General features: G+C 44.6%; 1 pseudogene; it reads left to right on the top strand.

The window, feature by feature from the left end:
* Positions 1-23,543, top strand: part of LOC148039604 (kinesin-like protein KIN-13A) — a 50,310-nt pseudogene extending 26,767 nt beyond the window's left edge.
* Positions 23,544-23,859: the final 316 nt, after the last annotated feature.

Below are 23,859 nucleotides of genomic sequence, written 5' to 3'. Positions count from 1 at the left end.
TTTTGCTGATTGAAGGAGCTACAGTGGATCATTTTCAAAAATTTTTATATGCCTAGGAAGCTGATTTCATGGGCTACCAAAGCCCTATCATAATCGTCAAAATCGTGGACAGTATGCAGCACGCAGGGGGCGCGAACAGAATCGGCGCAGTCTGGGGCAGCGACATCGAATTTGTGCAATGCCAGAGCTGTAGCTTGCCAATGTGGTTATTTGTTGTGCCAGGATGAAGTGCCTTGAGCAGAGAAACAACTCCCTAGAAGAAATCGTGGGCTGAAATGGCCTGATTGAAGAGTTATGGAAGCTCCAAGTAAGGTAGGTCCTGTCTGGCTATGGCAGACACAGAGCAGAGATTGAGGATTTTCACAATGCTGAGCTCCAGATGGTCCAACGTCCTGGATTGATGTGATACAGGGAAGCTTTGTGAGTTGGGGAATACTTTTCCAGAAGGAAGCTCCAAGAGATTTGACCTGTGGAGTGAGATACAAGCAGCTCAATCTGACAGGGTGCTGCTGGCTATGGCTGCCATGGAAGCTTCAGTGAGAGTAGAGTTGGGAGATGGAGTCATGAGCTGACATTGAGCTAGACTGAGGTTGAAAGGAATCAAGAGAGGCTAGACAAGCAATGCCATGCCCAACTGGGCTCTGATACCATGTGAGAAATGTGGGATCTAGAGCATGGCAAAAAACCGGAAGCTATGGAGGATGGAAAAAGAAGTGTAGACTCATGATGGAAAGGACACTGTTTGTTACACAAGTGAATTAGGTTCCAAGATTGAGACTTGGACTCATAAACACAATCCTGTGTATGTGGACAATGACATTGACACTTTACTGAAATGAAAAGAGTACTATCATTGCATTAAGAAAGGAAGCAAGTACAATGCTTTATAGGAAAGTAGGAAACTGCAGTAGGCACCATTGTGCATATGGGATAAGTTAGCCTGCATATCCTTGATCCTGAGACTCCATACAAAGAGGCTGTTTGAGTGTGATTGCTGATTCTCAACACCCCTCCTCAATCACAACTAGAAAAGGCACAAAGTGTGTAGAGGCTGTAGTGAGAACCACCTGCAAAGTGTGGGCATACCACAGACATGGCAAAACACCAGAGGCTGTCGCTGAAAAAGCTAAGTGTGGGTACCATAAACATGGTGGACATCCAGAGGCTGTAACAGGGGCCTCACAAAGTGTACAGGGACTGTAATGCCAAGTTACATAAGGAGTTTACAAAGCTTATGGCAGGAAGCATTAGGGCAAGGAAGTACAAGGCTTTTAAAACAGTCTATCAGAATTATGAGAGTACAAGGACTGATGAGTCTTGTCCTTCCGATCCTGGTGGTCTTCATCTTCATCTTCTTCTTCCTTTGCTCCATTTTCTTCTTCTTCTTTGACTGCGACTAGATAGGCCTTTTGGGATCTCTTTCTTGCGTGGCAGAACTTCTCGGTGTGTCCGGTTCTTTTGCAGAAGTCACAAAAGAGCTGATCCTTCTTGCCTTTGTACCTGTTGCCAACATATAATGCATGCTCATCTCTAGAGGTACTTGGTTCTTCTTTAGTTTTTAGCTTCTTTTCTTCTTCTAACAGTGATGCCTGGATATCAACAAGTTCAGGATTTGTCATGTTGATTAAAGTTGTTGATACATTATTATATTCAGGAGGCAAACTCTTAAGTAGAACACCGATGCAAACATCTTCATCCATTTTAATGTTGATTCCTGCAAGTTGGGTTAGGAGTCCTTCCATGTAATTAAGATGTGTGGCAAGTGATGTGCTGGACTTCATTTCAAGCCTGAAGAACTCAATCAGGAGACCATACTTTGATGATTTAGATTGTGCACCGAACAGGGTGTCAAGTCTTTTCCATGTATCCTGTGAGGTCTCACAGTTATCCACATGGTGGATATAACTGTCGTCTAGCTCCAGTTTGATAATGGCCTGAGCTCTGTCATCATTCTTTTGCCAAGTAGTTGCAAGGTCCGCGTCGCGAGGTTTCTTCCCTTTGCCATTTGTGATGGCCCGGAGACCCTTTTTCATCAAGATGAGCTTGATGCGGGTTTGCCAGGTGTGAAACCCGACTCCTTTGAATCGAGCATTTGGAGAGTCTTTGCCCATGTTAGATTTACGGGAACAGTAGCAAATCAACTTCAGACTTATTAGATTTGAGCAACAGAAGAATTGGTTGAGAGACACAAGTGCTAAAAAACACTAACTGAGTGTCAATGAATACCAGATCTGCAAAAGTCTTTTACTCTTTTAAAATCCAAGTGATCTTCCCCTTCTTGATTTGATGCTGATGCCTTCAGATCTGAGTGACAGTACTTTAATGAACTTCAGAGAGTATTACTCAGTGATTAAAATCACTGTTGATAACTTCAGTGAGAGAAATAGTGAAAAATGTCAAGATTTTGAAGCTTTGGCTATGGTGGAATTAGGGTTTTTGAGACAGGGGCCTGGTTTTTTTGCTGATTGCAGGAGCTACAGTGGATCATTTTCAAAAATTTTTATATGCCTAGGAAGCTGATTTCATGGGCTACCAAAGCCCTATCATAATCATCAAAATCGTGGACAGTATGCAGCACGCAGGGGGCGCGAACAGAATCGGCGCAGTCTGGGGCAGCGACATCGAATTTGTGCAATGCCAGAGCTGTAGCTTGCCAATGTGGTTATTTGTTGTGCCAGGATGAAGTGCCTTGAGCAGAGAAACAACTCCCTAGAAGAAATCGTGGGCTGAAATGGCCTGATTGAAGAGTTATGGAAGCTCCAAGTAAGGTAGGTCCTGTCTGGCTATGGCAGACACAGAGCAGAGATTGAGGATTTTCACAATGCTGAGCTCCAGATGGTCCAATGTCCTGGATTGATGTGATACAGGGAAGCTTTGTGAGTTGGGGAATACTTTTCCAGAAGGAAGCTCCAAGAGATTTGACCTGTCGAGTGAGATACAAGCAGCTCAATCTGACAGGGTGCTGCTGGCTATGGCTGCCATGGAAGCTTCAGTGAGAGTAGAGTTGGGAGATGGAGTCATGAGCTGACATTGAGCTAGACTGAGGTTGAAAGGAATCAAGAGAGGCTAGACAAGCAATGCCATGCCCAACTGGGCTCTGATACCATGTGAGAAATGCGGGATCTAGAGCATGGCAAAAAACCGGAAGCTATGGAGGATGGAAAAAGAAGTGTAGACTCATGATGGAAAGGACACTGTTTGTTACACAAGTGAATTAGGTTCCAAGATTGAGACTTGGACTCATAAACACAATCTTGTGTATGTGGACAATGACATTGACGCTTTACTGAAATGAAAAGAGTACTATCATTGCATTAAGAAAGGAAGCAAGTACAATGCTTTATAGGAAAGTAGGAAACTGCAGTAGGCACCATTGTGCATATGGGATAAGTTAGCCTGCATATCCTTGATCCTGAGACTCCATACAAAGAGGCTGTTTGAGTGTGATTGCTGATTCTCAACACCCCTCCTCAATCACAACTAGAAAAGGCACAAAGTGTGTAGAGGCTGTAGTGAGAACCACCTGCAAAGTGTGGGCATACCACAGACATGGCAAAACACCAGAGGCTGTCGCTAAAAAATCTAAGTGTGGGTACCATAAACATGGTGGACATCCAGAGGCTGTAACAGGGGCCTCACAAAGTGTACAGGGACTGTAATGCCAAGTTACATAAGGAGTTTACAAAGCTTATGGCAGGAAGCATTAGGGCAAGGAAGTACAAGGCTTTTAAAACAGTCTATCAGAATTATGAGAGTACAAGGACTGATGAGTCTTGTCCTTCCGATCCTGGTGGTCTTCATCTTCATCTTCTTCTTCCTTTGCTCCATTTTCTTCTTCTTCTTTGACTGCGACTAGATAGGCCTTTTGGGATCTCTTTCTTGCGTGGCAGAACTTCTCGGTGTGTCCGGTTCTTTTGCAGAAGTCACAAAAGAGCTGATCCTTCTTGCCTTTGTACCTGTTGCCAACATATAATGCATGCTCATCTCTAGAGGTACTTGGTTCTTCTTTAGTTTTTAGCTTCTTTTCTTCTTCTAACAGTGATGCCTGGATATCAACAAGTTCAGGATTTGTCATGTTGATTAAAGTTGTTGATACATTATTATATTCAGGAGGCAAACTCTTAAGTAGAACACCGATGCAAACATCTTCATCCATTTTAATGTTGATTCCTGCAAGTTGGGTTAGGAGTCCTTCCATGTAATTAAGATGTGTGGCAAGTGATGTGCTGGACTTCATTTCAAGCCTGAAGAACTCAATCAGGAGACCATACTTTGATGATTTAGATTGTGCACCGAACAGGGTGTCAAGTCTTTTCCATGTATCCTGTGAGGTCTCACAGTTATCCACATGGTGGATATAACTATCGTCTAGCTCCAGTTTGATAATGGCCTGAGCTCTATCATCATTCTTTTGCCAAGTAGTTGCAAGGTCCGCGTCGCGAGGTTTCTTCTCTTTGCCATTTGTGATGGCCCAGAGACCCTTTTTCATCAAGATGAGCTTGATGCGGGTTTGCCAGGTGTGAAACCCGACTCCTTTGAATCGAGCATTTGGAGAGTCTTTGCCCATGTTAGATTTACGGGAACAGTAGCAAATCAACTTCAGACTTATTAGATTTGAGCAACAGAAGAATTGGTTGAGAGACACAAGTGCTAAAAAACACTAACTGAGTGTCAATGAATACCAGATCTGCAAAAGTCTTTTACTCTTTTAAAATCCAAGTGATCTTCCCCTTCTTGATTTGATGCTGATGCCTTCAGATCTGAGTGACAGTACTTTAATGAACTTCAGAGAGTATTGCTCAGTGATTAAAATCACTGTTGATAACTTCAGTGAGAGAAATAGTGAAAAATGTCAAGATTTTGAAGCTTTGGCTATGGTGGAATTAGGGTTTTTGAGACAGGGGCCTGGTTTTTTTGCTGATTGCAGGAGCTACAGTGGATCATTTTCAAGAATTTTTATATGCCTAGGAAGCTGATTTCATGGGCTACCAAAGCCCTATCATAATCGTCAAAATCGTGGACAGTATGCAGCACGCAGGGGGCGCGAACAGAATCGGCGCAGTCTGGGGCAGCGACATCGAATTTGTGCAATGCCAGAGCTGTAGCTTGCCAATGTGGTTATTTGTTGTGCCAGGATGAAGTGCCTTGAGCAGAGAAACAACTCCCTAGAAGAAATCGTGGGCTGAAATGGCCTGATTGAAGAGTTATGGAAGCTCCAAGTAAGGTAGGTCCTGTCTGGCTATGGCAGACACAGAGCAGAGATTGAGGATTTTCACAATGCTGAGCTCCAGATGGTCCAATGTCCTGGATTGATGTGATACAGGGAAGCTTTGTGAGTTGGGGAATACTTTTCCAGAAGGAAGCTCCAAGAGATTTGACCTGTGGAGTGAGATACAAGCTGCTCAATCTGACAGGGTGCTGCTGGCTATGGCTGCCATGGAAGCTTCAGTGAGAGTAGAGTTGGGAGATGGAGTCATGAGCTGACATTGAGCTAGACTGAGGTTGAAAGGAATCAAGAGAGGCTAGACAAGCAATGCCATGCCCAACTGGGCTCTGATACCATGTGAGAAATGCGGGATCTAGAGCATGGCAAAAAACCGGAAGCTATGGAGGATGGAAAAAGAAGTGTAGACTCATGATGGAAAGGACACTGTTTGTTACACAAGTGAATTAGGTTCCAAGATTGAGACTTGGACTCATAAACACAATCTTGTGTATGTAGACAATGACATTGACACTTTACTGAAATGAAAAGAGTACTATCATTGCATTAAGAAAGGAAGCAAGTACAATGCTTTATAGGAAAGTAGGAAACTGCAGTAGGCACCATTGTGCATATGGGATAAGTTAGCCTGCATATCCTTGATCCTGAGACTCCATACAAAGAGGCTGTTTGAGTGTGATTGCTGATTCTCAACACCCCTCCTCAATCACAACTAGAAAAGGCACAAAGTGTGTAGAGGCTGTAGTGAGAACCACCTGCAAAGTGTGGGCATACCACAGACATGGCAAAACACCAGAGGCTGTCGCTGAAAAAGCTAAGTGTGGGTACCATAAACATGGTGGACATCCAGAGGCTGTAACAGGGGCCTCACAAAGTGTACAGGGACTGTAATGCCAAGTTACATAAGGAGTTTACAAAGCTTATGGCAGGAAGCATTAGGGCAAGGAAGTACAAGGCTTTTAAAACAGTCTATCAGAATTATGAGAGTACAAGGACTGATGAGTCTTGTCCTTCCGATCCTGGTGGTCTTCATCTTCATCTTCTTCTTCCTTTGCTCCATTTTCTTCTTCTTCTTTGACTGCGACTAGATAGGCCTTTTGGGATCTCTTTCTTGCGTGGCAGAACTTCTCGGTGTGTCCGGTTCTTTTGCAGAAGTCACAAAAGAGCTGATCCTTCTTGCCTTTGTACCTGTTGCCAACATATAATGCATGCTCATCTCTAGAGGTACTTGGTTCTTCTTTAGTTTTTAGCTTCTTTTCTTCTTCTAACAGTGATGCCTGGATATCAACAAGTTCAGGATTTGTCATGTTGATTAAAGTTGTTGATACATTATTATATTCAGGAGGCAAACTCTTAAGTAGAACACCGATGCAAACATCTTCATCCATTTTAATGTTGATTCCTGCAAGTTGGGTTAGGAGTCCTTCCATGTAATTAAGATGTGTCGCAAGTGATGTGCTGGACTTCATTTCAAGCCTGAAGAACTCAATCAGGAGACCATACTTTGATGATTTAGATTGTGCACCGAACAGGGTGTCAAGTCTTTTCCATGTATCCTGTGAGGTCTCACAGTTATCCACATGGTGGATATAACTGTCGTTTAGCTCCAGTTTGATAATGGCCTGAGCTCTGTCATCATTCTTTTTCCAAGTAGTTGCAAGGTCCGCGTCGTGAGGTTTCTTCTCTTTGCCATTTGTGATGGCCCAGAGACCCTTTTTCATCAAGATGAGCTTGATGCGGGTTTGCCAGGTGTGAAACCCGACTCCTTTGAATCGAGCATTTGGAGAGTCTTTGCCCATGTTAGATTTACGGGAACAGTAGCAAATCAACTTCAGACTTATTAGATTTGAGCAACAGAAGAATTGGTTGAGAGACACAAGTGCTAAAAAACACTAACTGAGTGTCAATGAATACCAGATCTGCAAAAGTCTTTTACTCTTTTAAAATCCAAGTGATCTTCCCCTTCTTGATTTGATGCTGATGCCTTCAGATCTGAGTGACAGTACTTTAATGAACTTCAGAGAGTATTGCTCAATGATTAAAATCACTGTTGATAACTTCAGTGAGAGAAATAGTGAAAAATGTCAAGATTTTGAAGCTTTGGCTATGGTGGAATTAGGGTTTTTGAGACAGGGGCCTGGTTTTTTTGCTGATTGCAGGAGCTACAGTGGATCATTTTCAAAAATTTTTATATGCCTAGGAAGCTGATTTCATGGGCTACCAAAGCCCTATCATAATCATCAAAATCGTGGACAGTATGCAGCACGCAGGGGGCGCGAACAGAATCGGCGCAGTCTGGGGCAGCGACATCGAATTTGTGCAATGCCAGAGCTGTAGCTTGCCAATGTGGTTATTTGTTGTGCCAGGATGAAGTGCCTTGAGCAGAGAAACAACTCCCTAGAAGAAATCGTGGGCTGAAATGGCCTGATTGAAGAGTTATGGAAGCTCCAAGTAAGGTAGGTCCTGTCTGGCTATGGCAGACACAGAGCAGAGATTGAGGATTTTCACAATGCTGAGCTCCAGATGGTCCAATGTCCTGGATTGATGTGATACAGGGAAGCTTTGTGAGTTGGGAAATACTTTTCCAGAAGGAAGCTCCAAGAGATTTGACCTGTGGAGTGAGATACAAGCAGCTCAATCTGACAGGGTGCTGCTGGCTATGGCTGCCATGGAAGCTTCAGTGAGAGTAGAGTTGGGAGATGGAGTCATGAGCTGACATTGAGCTAGACTGAGGTTGAAAGGAATCAAGAGAGGCTAGACAAGCAATGCCATGCCCAACTAGGCTCTGATACCATGTGAGAAATGCGGGATCTAGAGCATGGCAAAAAACCGGAAGCTATGGAGGATGGAAAAAGAAGTGTAGACTCATGATGGAAAGGACACTGTTTGTTACACAAGTGAATTAGGTTCCAAGATTGAGACTTGGACTCATAAACACAATCTTGTGTATGTGGACAATGACATTGACACTTTACTGAAATGAAAAGAGTACTATCATTGCATTAAGAAAGGAAGCAAGTACAATGCTTTATAGGAAAGTAGGAAACTGCAGTAGGCACCATTGTGCATATGGGATAAGTTAGCCTGCATATCCTTGATCCTAAGACTCCATACAAAGAGGCTGTTTGAGTGTGATTGCTGATTCTCAACACCCCTCCTCAATCACAACTAGAAAAGGCACAAAGTGTGTAGAGGCTGTAGTGAGAACCACCTGCAAAGTGTGGGCATACCACAGACATGGCAAAACACCAGAGGCTGTCGCTGAAAAAGCTAAGTGTGGGTACCATAAACATGGTGGACATCCAGAGGCTGTAACAGGGGCCTCACAAAGTGTACAGGGACTGTAATGCCAAGTTATATAAGGAGTTTACAAAGCTTATGGCAGGAAGCATTAGGGCAAGGAAGTACAAGGCTTTTAAAACAGTCTATCAGAATTATGAGAGTACAAGGACTGATGAGTCTTGTCCTTCCGATCCTGGTGGTCTTCATCTTCATCTTCTTCTTCCTTTGCTCCATTTTCTTCTTCTTCTTTGACTGCGACTAGATAGGCCTTTTGGGATCTCTTTCTTGCGTGGCAGAACTTCTCGGTGTGTCCGGTTCTTTTGCAGAAGTCACAAAAGAGCTGATCCTTCTTGCCTTTGTACCTCTTGCCAACATATAATGCATGCTCATCTCTAGAGGTACTTGGTTCTTCTTTAGTTTTTAGCTTCTTTTCTTCTTCTAACAGTGATGCCTGGATATCAACAAGTTCAGGATTTGTCATGTTGATTAAAGTTGTTGATACATTATTATATTCAGGAGGCAAACTCTTAAGTAGAACACCGATGCAAACATTTTCATCCATTTTAATGTTGATTCCTGCAAGTTGGGTTAGGAGTCCTTCCATGTAATTAAGATGTGTGGCAAGTGATGTGCTGGACTTCATTTCAAGCCTGAAGAACTCAATCAGGAGACCATACTTTGATGATTTAGATTGTGCACCGAACAGGGTGTCAAGTCTTTTCCATGTATCCTGTGAGGTCTCACAGTTATCCACATGGTGGATATAACTGTCGTCTAGCTCCAGTTTGATAATGGCCTGAGCTCTGTCATCATTCTTTTGCCAAGTAGTTGCAAGGTCCGCGTCGCGAGGTTTCTTCTCTTTGCCATTTGTGATGGCCCCGAGACCCTTTTTCATCAAGATGAGCTTGATGCGGGTTTGCCAGGTGTGAAACCCGACTCCTTTGAATCGAGCATTTGGAGAGTCTTTGCCCATGTTAGATTTACGGGAACAGTAGCAAATCAACTTCAGACTTACTAGATTTGAGCAACAGAAGAATTGGTTGAGAGACACAAGTGCTAAAAAACACTAACTGAGTGTCAATGAATACCAGATCTGCAAAAGTCTTTTACTCTTTTAAAATCCAAGTGATCTTCCCCTTCTTGATTTGATGCTGATGCCTTCAGATCTGAGTGACAGTACTTTAATGAACTTCAGAGAGTATTGCTCAGTGATTAAAATCACTGTTGATAACTTCAGTGAGAGAAATAGTGAAAAATGTCAAGATTTTGAAGCTTTGGCTATGGTGGAATTAGGGTTTTTGAGACAGGGGCCTGGTTTTTTTGCTGATTGCAGGAGCTACAGTGGATCATTTTCAAAAATTTTTATATGCCTAGGAAGCTGATTTCATGGGCTACCAAAGCCCTATCATAATCGTCAAAATCGTGGACAGTATGTAGCACGCAGGGGGCGCGAACAGAATCGGCGCAGTCTGGGGCAGCGACATCGAATTTGTGCAATGCCAGAGCTGTAGCTTGCCAATGTGGTTATTTGTTGTGCCAGGATGAAGTGCCTTGAGCAGAGAAACAACTCCCTAGAAGAAATCGTGGGCTGAAATGGCCTGATTGAAGAGTTATGGAAGCTCCAAGTAAGGTAGGTCCTGTCTGGCTATGGCAGACACAGAGCAGAGATTGAGGATTTTCACAATGCTGAGCTCCAGATGGTCCAATGTCCTGGATTGATGTGATACAGGGAAGATTTGTGAGTTGGGGAATACTTTTCCAGAAGGAAGCTCCAAGAGATTTGACCTGTGGAGTGAGATATAAGCAGCTCAATCTGACAGGGTGCTGTTGGCTATGGCTGCCATGGAAGCTTCAGTGAGAGTAGAGTTGGGAGATGGAGTCATGAGCTGACATTGAGCTAGACTGAGGTTGAAAGGAATCAAGAGAGGCTAGACAAGCAATGCCATGCCCAACTGGGCTCTGATACCATGTGAGAAATGCGGGATCTAGAGCATGGCAAAAAACCGGAAGCTATGGAGGATGGAAAAAGAAGTGTAGACTCATGATGGAAAGGACACTGTTTGTCACACAAGTGAATTAGGTTCCAAGATTGAGACTTGGACTCATAAACACAATCTTGTGTATGTGGACAATGACATTGACACTTTACTGAAATGAAAAGAGTACTATCATTGCATTAAGAAAGGAAGCAAGTACAATGCTTTATAGGAAAGTAGGAAACTGCAGTAGGCACCATTGTGCATATGGGATAAGTTAGCATGCATATCCTTGATCCTGAGACTCCATACAAAGAGGCTGTTTGAGTGTGATTGCTGATTCTCAACACCCCTCCTCAATCACAACTAGAAAAGGCACAAAGTGTGTAGAGGCTGTAGTGAGAACCACCTGCAAAGTGTGGGCATACCACAGACATGGCAAAACACCAGAGGCTGTCGCTGAAAAAGCTAAGTGTGGGTACCATAAACATGGTGGACATCCAGAGGCTGTAACAGGGGCCTCACAAAGTGTACAGGGACTGTAATGCCAAGTTACATAAGGAGTTTACAAAGCTTATGGCAGGAAGCATTAGGGCAAGGAAGTACAAGGCTTTTAAAACAGTCTATCAGAATTATGAGAGTACAAGGATTGATGAGTCTTGTCCTTCCAATCCTGGTGGTCTTCATCTTCATCTTCTTCTTCCTTTGCTCCATTTTCTTCTTCTTCTTTGACTGCGACTAGATAGGCCTTTTGGGATCTCTTTCTTGCGTGGCAGAACTTCTCGGTGTGTCCGGTTCTTTTGCAGAAGTCACAAAAGAGCTGATCCTTCTTGCCTTTGTACCTGTTGCCAACATATAATGCATGCTCATCTCTAGAGGTACTTGGTTCTTCTTTAGTTTTTAGCTTCTTTTCTTCTTCTAACAGTGATGCCTGGATATCAACAAGTTCAGGATTTGTCATGCTGATTAAAGTTGTTGATACATTATTATATTCAGGAGGCAAACTCTTAAGTAGAACACCGATGCAAACATCTTCATCCATTTTAATGTTGATTCCTGCAAGTTGGGTTAGGAGTCCTTCCATGTAATTAAGATGTGTGGCAAGTGATGTGCTGGACTTCATTTCAAGCCTGAAGAACTCAATCAGGAGACCATACTTTGATGATTTAGATTGTGCACCGAACAGGGTGTCAAGTCTTTTCCATGTATCCTGTGAGGTCTCACAGTTATCCACATGGTGGATATAACTGTCGTCTAGCTCCAGTTTGATAATGGCCTGAGCTCTGTCATCATTCTTTTGCCAAGTAGTTGCAAGGTCCGCGTCGCGAGGTTTCTTCTCTTTGCCATTTGTGATGGCCCAGAGACCCTTTTTCATCAAGATGAGCTTGATGCGGGTTTGCCAGGTGTGAAACCCGATTCCTTTGAATCGAGCATTTGGAGAGTCTTTGCCCATGTTAGATTTACGGGAACAGTAGCAAATCAACTTCAGACTTATTAGATTTGAGTAACAGAAGAATTGGTTGAGAGACACAAGTGCTAAAAAACACTAACTGAGTGTCAATGAATACCAGATCTGCAAAAGTCTTTTACTCTTTTAAAATCCAAGTGATCTTCCCCTTCTTGATTTGATGCTGATGCCTTCAGATCTGAGTGACAGTACTTTAATGAACTTCAGAGAGTATTGCTCAGTGATTAAAATCACTGTTGATAACTTCAGTGAGAGAAATAGTGAAAAATGTCAAGATTTTGAAGCTTTGGCTATGGTGGAATTAGGGTTTTTGAGACAGGGGCCTGGTTTTTTTGCTGATTGCAGGAGCTACAGTGGATCATTTTCAAAAATTTTTATATGCCTAGGAAGCTGATTTCATGGGCTACCAAAGCCCTATCATAATCGTCAAAATCGTGGACAGTATGCAGCACGCAGGGGGCGCGAACAGAATCGGCGCAGTCTGGGGCAGCGACATCGAATTTGTGCAATGCCAGAGCTGTAGCTTGCCAATGTGGTTATTTGTTGTGCCAGGATGAAGTGCCGTGAGCAGAGAAACAACTCCCTAGAAGAAATCGTGGGCTGAAATGGCCTGATTGAAGAGTTATGGAAGCTCCAAGTAAGGTAGGTCCTGTCTGGCTATGGCAGACACAGAGCAGAGATTGAGGATTTTCACAATGCTGAGCTCCAGATGGTCCAATGTCCTGGATTGATGTGATACAAGGAAGCTTTGTGAGTTGGGGAATACTTTTCCAGAAGGAAGCTCCAAGAGATTTGACCTGTGGAGTGAGATATAAGCAGCTCAATCTGACAGGGTGCTGCTGGCTATGGCTGCCATGGAAGCTTCAGTGAGAGTAGAGTTGGGAGATGGAGTCATGAGCTGACATTGAGCTAGACTGAGGTTGAAAGGAATCAAGAGAGGCTAGACAAGCAATGCCATGCCCAACTGGGCTCTGATACCATGTGAGAAATGCGGGATCTAGAGCATGGCAAAAAACCGGAAGCTATGGAGGATGGAAAAAGAAGTGTAGACTCATGATGGAAAGGACACTGTTTGTTACACAAGTGAATTAGGTTCCAAGATTGAGACTTGGACTCATAAACACAATCTTGTGTATGTGGACAATGACATTGACACTTTACTGAAATGAAAAGAGTACTATCATTGCATTAAGAAAGGAAGCAAGTACAATGCTTTATAGGAAAGTAGGAAACTGCAGTAGGCACCATTGTGCATATGGGATAAGTTAGCCTGCATATCCTTGACCCCGAGACTCCATACAAAGAGGCTGTTTGAGTGTGATTGCTGATTCTCAACAAACTCCCTTGTAGTTATTGGGTGGCGGAAGGTTGACAATGACTCTGACTTTTGAAAAGTCCGTGGCGATGCCATTCTTTGACACCACGTGCCCTAGGATACATCCGTGTTTCACCTAGAACTGGCACTTCAAGGGGTTCAATGAGAGGTTGTATAACTGACACTGTTCAAAGACAACCCTCAATTTCTCTAAGTGTTCGGCCCAACTAGAGTGTACACATAAGTCATCTACAAACACCTCTAGTTCGCGCCTAAGCATATCTTCAAAGATGGTGCACATTAAGCGTTGGAAAGTTGTAAGCGCATTCATCAGCCCAAAGGGCATGACGATGTAGGCAAATACACCCCATTCCATGGCAAAGGGTCATCGGGGTGCACTTGCACTTGATTGTAGCGCGAGAAGCCGTCCAGAAAACTTTAGGCCTCTTTACCTGCTACCCTCTCAAGCATGTGCTCGGTGTATGGTAATTGGTAGTTATCCCTCTTTGTAGCGGCATTAACTTTCTTGTAATTAATGCACACTCAAATTTTTCCGTTCTTCTTCATCACGATCACAATCGGTGATACCCAGTCCGTGTGCTCAATCTCATATATGAATACCGCCTTCATGAGCTTATCAATCTCCTCTTTTACTAGATGGGCATGTTTGGGATTCATGGGGTAAGGTCGTTGCTTTGTTGGCACTACATCAGGGACCATTGGGATATTATGAGTCACAAACCTAGGGTCAACCTCTTTAAGCTCTTCCAATGTCCAGGCAAATACATCAATATACTCTTGCAAGACTGCAACAAGTTTGGCCTCCTCATCCTTGGTCAAATCGTCTGCAATGAATACAGGTCTTGGCTTTTCGCCCTCCCCAACCAAGTTGACTTCCTTGACTTTGGCGGGTCCTTCGATCGATTCACTAGTTTGGCCCTATCTCTTTGCACCTACCAGAATCACTACTCTGTCACCCTTTTTAAATTTTGTAAACCGTTTGGGTAGATCCTGCGGTTTCTTTTGCCTCTCTGCTTCTGAGCCCTTCACTCGCTTCTTGGCCTCCTCCTTTAATCTCCTGCACCTTAGGTGGACTGACAAGTCCCCTTTTGTGCGTTTGACCTTAGAGGGTTGGGGTATCTCGGGATCACTCTTAGTGATGACTTCCGACTCCGAGTTAAACTCGCATCCCTCGCTCGAGGAAGGAGTTTCCCCAGGGGGTCATAGTTCAGTAGGTGCATCCGTCTTGAGCACTAGAATCACCCATGGTCGTGCTACTCCTGCTTGCTCATAATCCATGTCTCCCATGTGTTCTAGCCATGATCTATCGCACTCCATCCGCATGACTCCTTTTTCACCCCAATTCGTCCTTTCCTTCGTGGGTCTCGGGTCAGCCTTGATTTGTTCTATCGTTCTCCCTTCTATGTCATACTCTACTATATCTATCCCTTCCTCACTTTCATCTCCCGTAGAGCAGCAGTCCTCATATTCCTCGTCGTCAAAGTCTTGCTCTTCAGACCATTCATCATCGCCTAAGCTTTCCTCTTCAGTCTCCTTGTCATTAGTAACTAGAGCCCAATTGTATAAAAAATTCAGGTCATGGACTTTGGTCCATTTCCATTCTGGCTTAGTCTACAGATCACGTAGAGGCTTTAGGTTGGCAGCCAAGTTGCCCTTCAGTGTGTCTGTCAAATACTCTACGATTTCTTGAAGCTCTAGCTTATTGCTGGGGATATGGAACGAGACTGGTTTCCTTGGGTTGAGTGAGCTTCGTGCCATCATGCAAAGTGGCACAGTCGGATCCTCCATTGGCGTGGTTGTGGCTTTAGCAACTTGCCGATATAGTTCTTCCTCATCTGATAATGGTAGGTCAATGGTTGCCAAGACATGCATCCAATCCCACTCATCCTCAGGGCAGGGAATATATTTAGTGAGTGATCCATAGGGTTTGGTTGTTTGAGCATTGCCTTTCAGCAGGCTGAGATGGCATTTAGGTCAACGGGGGTCATTTTCCAAGTGTCCATCTCTACCCTTACTGCTTCAGCTCTGCTCCCTAGGAAGATCAAACCATTCTCCCAATCTTCAACGACTCGAGCGTTTCTCATCCAAGGTCGGCCTAGTAGTATGTCGTAGTCCACTCCCTTCATGACAATGAAGTTCACCGAAAACTGCACACCTCTAATCTTTATTGGCCAGTTCTTTAAGACTTCAAATGGCCTTATCTTCATTCCATTTGCTAATGTGACATTGAACCTAGCAGTCTCTACAGGAGGGTTTCCCCATGCCTCTAAAACTGCATGGCTCAGTATGCTAACACCAGTGCCTGTGTCTACAATTCCTTTCCGCGTCATATCTCCTAAGGCTAGAACAGGTAGGACTGCATGCATTTCAGTGCCTTCTCGGAAAGAATTGATGTGCAATGACTTAGGAGTTAAGTGTAGAGTAAGATTGGGGATTTGCGTAACTGCATCATGATCTTGCTAATCAGCACCCGTAAGTCCTGTGTGTCCCTCCACCAAATCTTTTAACTCCTGCCATAAAGAAGGATTCTGCCTAAGCAGGTCCTACGCTTAGATTTACTAGGGTGGACAATAAGGTTGCAAGGAGATTGTTGGGCTCTTGTCTTCCCCTAAGGCTAGCACTCCTGGCCCATGCATTCTGTCTGCCTTGGTAAGTCCCCCTTTGGCCTTGCTGCTGAGTTGCCCCCTGTGGCAAGGATACACTTTTAGTTTGTGGTTTTTTGGGTGAGACTGGTGTGCTCACGCTGGAAAAATCGTCCATTGGATCCTCTAGTATGGGCTCAGCATCCTTGAGGTGCTCATGGGCATCCTTGACCTACTCTTTGACTTTGGCTATAGCTTCGAGTTGCCATTTGGGATGGGGATATTCCCCTATCTTGGCACTCCCTAGCTCAGCTGTCTTCGGGGCAGAGGTCTCTGCCTCTGCATTCGAGACCTTCTTTCCAGCAGGCCGAGTCGTAGCACTCTCGGTTTTTAGTGCGACTTTAGCTTCCGAACTCTTCTTCTTCCGCCTACGGCTTTTCTTCCCTATTGAGGCTGCGTCAAGATTGCTAGGTCCTCGCAGAGAGATGCCTGCCTGCCTTGTTTGAGCTCGTCTCATAACCTGTAGGGGGATAGGTGTGTCCTCACTATCAAAGGTTTCCACTCCAAACAGCCCTAGAGGTACTGACGGTACGCTAGCAGAGCTAGCTGATGGTTTCCTCCTAGGATAATCAGGAAACAGGTGAGTGATCCCACATTTTGTGCATCGAAGATCCACTTTGTCCTTGTTAGCCTGTTCCTTCTCTGGGCAACGTGATGAAATGTGGCCTGGATGACCGTAGGTCTAGCATATGATTGGATCTTGGCTTGGCCCTCCAAAGCCTCTGCCTCTTCCTCTACCTAATGCCATTATCGGCACCGATCGATAGTCCATCAGGACTGGGTTGCCCTCCTCGTCATAGGATATGTACGGGTTGACATATGCTTCCTCTTCACTAGCCTCTTCCACATAGTGAACTGGAGCATCACTCGGTGGGTGGGTTACAAAAGGCCCTGGTGGTCTTGGTATACCTGTTGGGTTCATCTCCAGCCTAGGTACGGCAAGTCTTGAGTCATTTGGTGCAGGAAGTGCCAATTGGGCTCCCCTCCCAAAGAAATTGGGTGGTCTATTACCTAAGTACGGAGGATTGTATTGTTGTGCGTATGGGAATCTCCTCGGCATCCTGCAATGCAATGCATCATGCCCGAATCTACCACAATTTGGGCATGGCCTAGATCTAGGATCTTGGCACTCAGCTGGGAGGTGATTGCCGCCACAGTATATACACTGTACATGCGATCGCGCAGGGTTCCTTATCAGTTCTTGCAGTCGTGCAATCTCCATTCTCATCTCTGCCATTTCATGGCCTTGGTTTGTACTCTTTCCCTTTTCCTGCACACTAACAGTTGCTTTTTCTCTCAAAATAGTTCCCTAAGCTAATCATCTACACGTATTGCCTCTTCGAAAACTCTAGCTAGCACGTCTCTTTGCAAGGTAGAGTTACTGGCCAAAGCCTTGTAGAGCTCCTCACTCCGAATTCCGTTCATGAATACTGTAGACACTACCCTCTCAGTAGGTCGTTCATTGGCAGGGATCCATTTGAATAGGCTACGCACATGAGTGGCATAGTCCTTGATGTCTTCCTTCTCCCTTTGGCTAATATTCATCAACCGGACGATGAGGTTGTCAGAATACCCTACCTCCGAGAATCTCTTGATGAAGAAGGCCTTAAGGTGAGCAAAGTTTGTACGTTCTGTATCATTGAGGCTAGAATACCAAATTCTCCCCTTATCGCCTAAGCACAGGCCAAAAGCTTGAGAGCTTTGTGCAAGGTCAGTAAGACCATTTGCTTCACATACTTGCTCGAACTGCTCCATGAAGCTGTATGGGTCATTGCTAGGCTCATACTTCGCTAGCTATTTTGCTACGATAGGGATCCTAGCCTGCCCTTTAGCCCCTTGCGTGACTCCCAATCCCGAGAGTAGTGCGGTGGCTAGGGCTGTAGTACTCTGCTCAATGGATGTATTGTCCATGAGTCGCTTGGCTACAAGTTCGCTCAATGTCATGTCAGCCTCTGCTGCCCGTTCCCTCTCTTCATTCGGTCCAAATTTGGCTGCCCCAGCTAGGTCTAGCACCCTTCTAGCCTCGTACATATCTACGTCTTGCTGTAGCTTTCTGGCCCTTTGCTCCTAGTTGTAGGAAATTATGCCTTCTAGCGCTCTCCTGATTGCTCTTCTCTCTTCTTCGAGGCTTGCTACCACTTCTTCTACAAGTCTGCCTTGGATCACGGTCCTAGTAAGTAAATCGTAGTCATGGACTAGTTCCTGTACTGAGACTGGGAATTCTCCTAGGTCTAGCCGGTCCTCTTCTCGGTCGCCTCTTGATCCTGACATTGTTTCTGTCTCCAATTCCACAAGGCCGTCGATCAGTTCGAGTAGTTCTAGCAGCACCCGATCCTCTATGTTGTCATCTTCTAGATCCTCACGTCCACTTAATGTCCTCCTGGGTCCTAACCCTATTTGTCTGCTAAGTCTTGGGGTTCACTCCTATTCATGGGTTCCTTGAATGATTATGTTTGAGTGTATTCCTTGTTATTACAACCAATCCTCAAATTATGTACACTCAGTGTGGTATCTGTGTGTTTGGTGTAAAATCAGGCTTTCTGCTCTTTCAGTGCACAACCAATGTGGCCTACTATGTGTGTGGGATTACGGCACTCAAGTGCGATGTCAATGCTACCTTCAGCTCTTGGCCACTGGGTATGAGGTCAGCACACGGCTGCCTGGTTAAAATCTGGGTTTCTGCTACGTCTCTCAGGTATGTGGGGTCTGATGTCTGGTCTACTGTTGCGACTAGGCTGCGACAACACACTCTGCTAGGTTTCCTAGCCACATGGCCAAGTTTTCTATGATTTTCTTACACCTACAAGGTCGCACTAGTGTCGGCAATGCGGGTCTAGGCTTAAATTATTAAAATAATGTCAAAAATGCATGCGGCGGCCTAAATGGCAAGGTCCGAATCCCAGAATCGGTGTCCGAACCACCGAAGTCCGAATGTCTCGTTCGAGCGAGCCGAAGGCCGAATGGCCGAGTCCGAGGGCCGAAGTCGAGTTGGGCCGAATGGCCGGGTTCGGGTGGGCCGATTCGACCGTCCGAACACCGAATGGCCGAATCTCGAATTTGGAGGGGCCGAACCGCCGAAGCCCAAATGATAAGGTCTGAGTGGCTAGATGGCCCGAAGGCCGAACTCCGAAGCCCGAATGCCTTCGTTCGCGGGGGCGAAGCCCGAACCCCAAATGGCATGTGGCCAAATGCTTGAAGTCCGAACGTCGAGCCCTAGGTTCGGGGCAACCAACTACCCGATTCTGGGGTTCGAGCATACGAACGCGTCAGGGTCGGCGCACTTCCGACAATGAAAATGGTGCCAAAATCTAGTGTTTTGCTGACAATTAGCTATTCTAGATTGTTAAATACACACAAGGGCATGCCGAGGAAGAGATTTGTATACCTATAGCACCTCGGAAGTGTGATCGAAGGGCGTCCGCTCCTCTCCTATGCCTGTAGCTCTCCCACTCTCTCTCAACTAAGTTAGAATGCAAATGAGCTCTTCTCCCATTACCCCAGCCTTACATAGCATTGCCCAACCACTCTCTAACCTTAGAGCCTTTCCCCGTTGCGATTTTCCCCTCAAAAACACGATTGTTGCCTTCTTTTTCTTATTGCAACCAGATTTACAGCAGCAAAAACCCTACCCTTTCAGTTTTGAATCTTAATCCTATCCTACCTAATGCTAACAAAAAAATCACAAAACCAAGCATAAGTTGTATTTACCTACTCAAGCACTCATCAAAAAACTCAAAATACTTACTTGTTCCAATGATTAAACCTCCTAAATCTCCTATCTACCTCAAGCACTGTTTCGGGCAAAGGCCCTACTCCTATGCTCGATTTGATGCGTGCGGCGCTCAAGGCTCGATTCCGTCGGTCCTGGAAACGGAACCAAAATGAAGGGGATCTACAAGCTCTACCCCGAGACCTACGAACCACTTATTGATCAAGCGTTTCAAGCCGAGCGGCCATGGCTACCTCTCACATAGCCAACGTGCCATGCCTATCATATGAGTGTAGTGAGCTTACCTTGATGCTCGATCGAGTACCCTCCTCTCTCTTACACACAGGTAGCTCCACGATCCTTGTGGCAAGCTCAAGCAACCTCAATCCCTCTCCCATGAGCTCCATCCTCCATAGCCGCGCGCGCGAGAAAAGAGAAGAGAAGAGAAGAGAAGAAGAGAAGAGGAGATGGTGAAGAGCTTCACCCTCTTGATCCCTCACTCCCACACACTCACTCCCTCACACTCTCATACTCCCTCTCTCAAGAGCACACACAAGCAAGAAGAAGAAGAGAGCCACTTTTTTCCACACACAAGAATGAGCTTCTCATTCACTTTTGAACTTTATATATATACCCTCCCTTCTTTGGGCGATCATCTCCTATTTTACAAGGCCGGCCATTGCCCTAAGCCCATTTCTCATTTCCCACCATTCTAATTTATCCTATTCCCAACTAATGCATACAATTTGCATAGGAGTGAGTCTGGCACTCTTTTACAAGGATTCGGGAGCGCTTCCACATTTAATGGTGCGCCTTTTACTCTTTTGCTGTCTCAGGGCAACATTGAGACTTTCTAGGGGTCGTGCCCGAACATTTAAATTTTTCGGGGTCCGGTTACCGGTCAAGGTGCCTTTTCCTTCTTTTATCCTGCGCCTTTTTTGCTATTTCCTTTTTTTCCATTTTCTCGCTCCTTTGCTCCATTTTCTCGCTCCTCTGTGCTGCAGTAAATACGGTAAACACAACAAGTTGGCACACCGTTACTATGGGCCCTACAAAATCATTAAGAAGGTCGGGGAATTGGCCTACCATCTCCAACTCCCTCCCACTACTAAGATCCATAATGTATTCCATGTGAGCCAATTGAAACCTTTCATTGGCACTCCCAAAGATCATGTAGAGGAGCTACCCCCCATAGATGAGGAGGGCCTTATTCTGTATAATCCTAAAGCGGTCATTGGGCAGCGTGAAAAGCAACTCTGCACCCGTTCTATCCATGAATAATTGATCAAATGGCAAGGTCTACCAACAGAGGAAGCTTCTTGGCGCCCAGCATCTATCTTGGATGAGTTTTCACACCTCAAGGAGGCCGTATTAGCTGGAACTTAACCACACTTGACACCTATTTTGGGCTGCAGTCTGCATCTGGACAACCAATTGTTTTGCACCAGTTTTGGTCCTAACCCGTTTTCAGCCCCATTTCCCATACATGGCTGAAATTACACCTCAAGGACTCCGCGCCGACACCTCAGTTGCCCTAATCGGGGTTTCCTAGAGGAATTTATGGCTATTTTTCTCTAGCCATACCATCTTGGACAGCACACTAGTTACTTCTGGACAGCCATCTATTTTGCAATAGTTTTGGTCCTGATCTATTTGCAGCCCCCCTTCACCCACATGAGCTAAAAGTACACCTCGTGGGCTCCGTAACGACACCTCACTTGTTTGGTTCGGAGTTTCTTACACAAAGTTATGGCTGATTTCCTACAGCAGGCCCCTATGGAACAGCAGACCCCTACGGAACAGCATCCCTTATTTTTTAGGACAAAAACTTTATGAGACGGGATGGTTTGTAATGAGTGGGAATCACGGAAACATGGCATGGGAACATACCAATCGCACTAATGGTATATAAGGTGTAAGAGGGTATTCTGAGGCATCACAGAATTATCAAGAATCTCTCTTTTTCACCTTCACAAGCTTTCATGGCTTCTTCTTCTTTCTCCTCTTCTTCCTCCCTTTCCTCTCTTTCTCTCTCTACTCCCTATCTTTCTCTCTCCTCTTCTTCTTCTCCGACAGTCCTTCTCTCTCTTCTCCTCCTTAGTTAGGCTAGTTAGGTCTCTTTCATTACAAAAATAGAATGTTGTTGATGGCTTATCATCACCTGAATTGCGTGGGGAGAGTAGTGGAGGGATAATGGACCTGCACTCCATCGATGGCATAGAACTTCTATTTGAGGATGTTGTTCATGAACCTTTTGAGGCTTCTCCAATCACTACCATTTCAGATAAAGGCTATGCAAATGAAATATTGTGGTCCACTAGCAGACCACCAATCAGCAAGCTAAGAAATAATGGTGAAAGCAGTCCTGTGAGAGCGGCCATCTTAGAGAAGGACATTACTGGCAGCACAAACAACCTTGCAAGGATCAAAGTTGTGGTGCAAAAACGACCACTCAACAAAAAGGAGAGAGCTTGTAAAGAAGAGGACCTTGTGACAATTGATGGGAGTGGATGTTCACTTATTGTTCATGAGCCCAAGTTGAAGGTGGAACTTACAACCTATGTAGAAAAACATGATTTTATGCTCGATGCTGTGTTGGATGATCAAGTTTCTAATGATGAGGTCTATCGAGTAACTGTGGAGCCAATTATTCCAACCATATTCCAATGTACAAAGGCAACATGCTTTGCTTATGGGTAGACAGGCAGTGGGAAGACTTTCACCATGGAGCCTCTACCTCGAAGGGCTTTCCAAGAGATCCTAGATTTAATGTAGCACCCAACTTACAAGCATTAGGGACTGCAATTATCGCTTAGTTTTTTTTAGATCTATGGAGGAAATCTGTATGATCTTTTAAATGAAAGAAGGAATATTTACATGAGGGAAGATGGTTGCCGGCAAGTTTGTATTTTGGGCTTGAAGGAATTCCATGTCTCAGATTTCGATCTTGTAAAAGATTATATTGAAAGAGGTAATGCATCAAGGAGTACAGGATCAACTGGTGCCAATGAAGAGTCTTCAAGATCACATGCTATTCTGCAGTTGGTGATAAAAAAGCATTCCAACAAGAAGGAAGAAAGGGGAGGAAAGCTGTTTGGAAAGTTCTCTTTTATTGACTTGGCTGGTAGTGAATGTGGGGCTGATACAACTGATAATGATCGCCAAACAAGGATTGAGGGTGTTGAAATTAACAAGAGATTACTTGCTCTTAAAGAGTGCATTCGGGCACTAGACCATGAGCAAGGCCATATTCCTTTCAAGGAAAGTAAATTGACAAAAGTTTTACGTGATTCTTTCATTGGTGACTCTCAAACTATCATGATCTCATGCATTTCTCCAAATACTGGCTCTTGTGAGCACACTCTTAACACACTCAGATATGCAAATAGGGTGAAGGGTTTATCCAAGAATAGCAATTCAAAGAGGGATCCTAGCCCAAATACAGTTGTGCAAAGTCAAAGGGAGCTGGCAACCAGTTCTCCTCCATTGCTATCACCTAAAAGTTCTGATCACATCATGGATAGTAGGGTTGCTGATTCTAGTAAGAGACCTATTGATCAAGCAAACTGGCAAGGAGATTTTGATGGTTGGTCTGCACTAGCATCTACTCAGGGTCCTATAACCAGGGAAGACAATAGAATGGCATCGTCCTCTAATGATAAAGATCGATTCATTTTGAGGGATGGCATGTCTAACAGCTTCAATTACCAACATGATTCTTTGACTGATAGAGTTGACCAAGAGAGAGTTTCTCCTCCTAGACGCAAAACTGTAAGGGATGAAAAGACAGAAAAAAATCGTGCATGGATTTCGACTGATGAAAGCAGAATAATCCTGGCTCATAGTTCCATTTTCTTTGCTCACTCTTGGCATCCCCAAATGAATGCATTGAATGTTGATTTATAGTGACAAGAAGCTCTCCGATCTGCGAGCCACAACCAATTGATTGAGCAACACAATCAATTCATGTCTAAGTTGGATCGAGTGATCTCAACCATCTCAGTCACCAACATGCAAACCATGGCAATCAATGACAAACTTGCAGGCCTTACGACTCAAGTTGCTCAAATGGCTACAATTAAAAGGACGGATTAGCATGATTATGAGCAGCAGCATGGGCATTCTCATGGACATTATGGGTACCTTGACCACTAGCATGGTTTGGCATCATGTGCCTACTTATGGTCAGCATGTATATGATGATTGTGCATATTTTGAGCAG

This window comes from Lygodium microphyllum, chromosome 2, assembly GCF_053477565.2.
Source record: "Lygodium microphyllum isolate KBCC chromosome 2, Lygodium_microphyllum_v1.1.10, whole genome shotgun sequence".
NCBI classification, from domain to species: domain Eukaryota; kingdom Viridiplantae; phylum Streptophyta; class Polypodiopsida; order Schizaeales; family Lygodiaceae; genus Lygodium; species Lygodium microphyllum.
The sequence above is the reverse complement of the archived record's forward strand: the minus strand, read 5'-3'. Positions and strand labels throughout refer to the sequence as shown.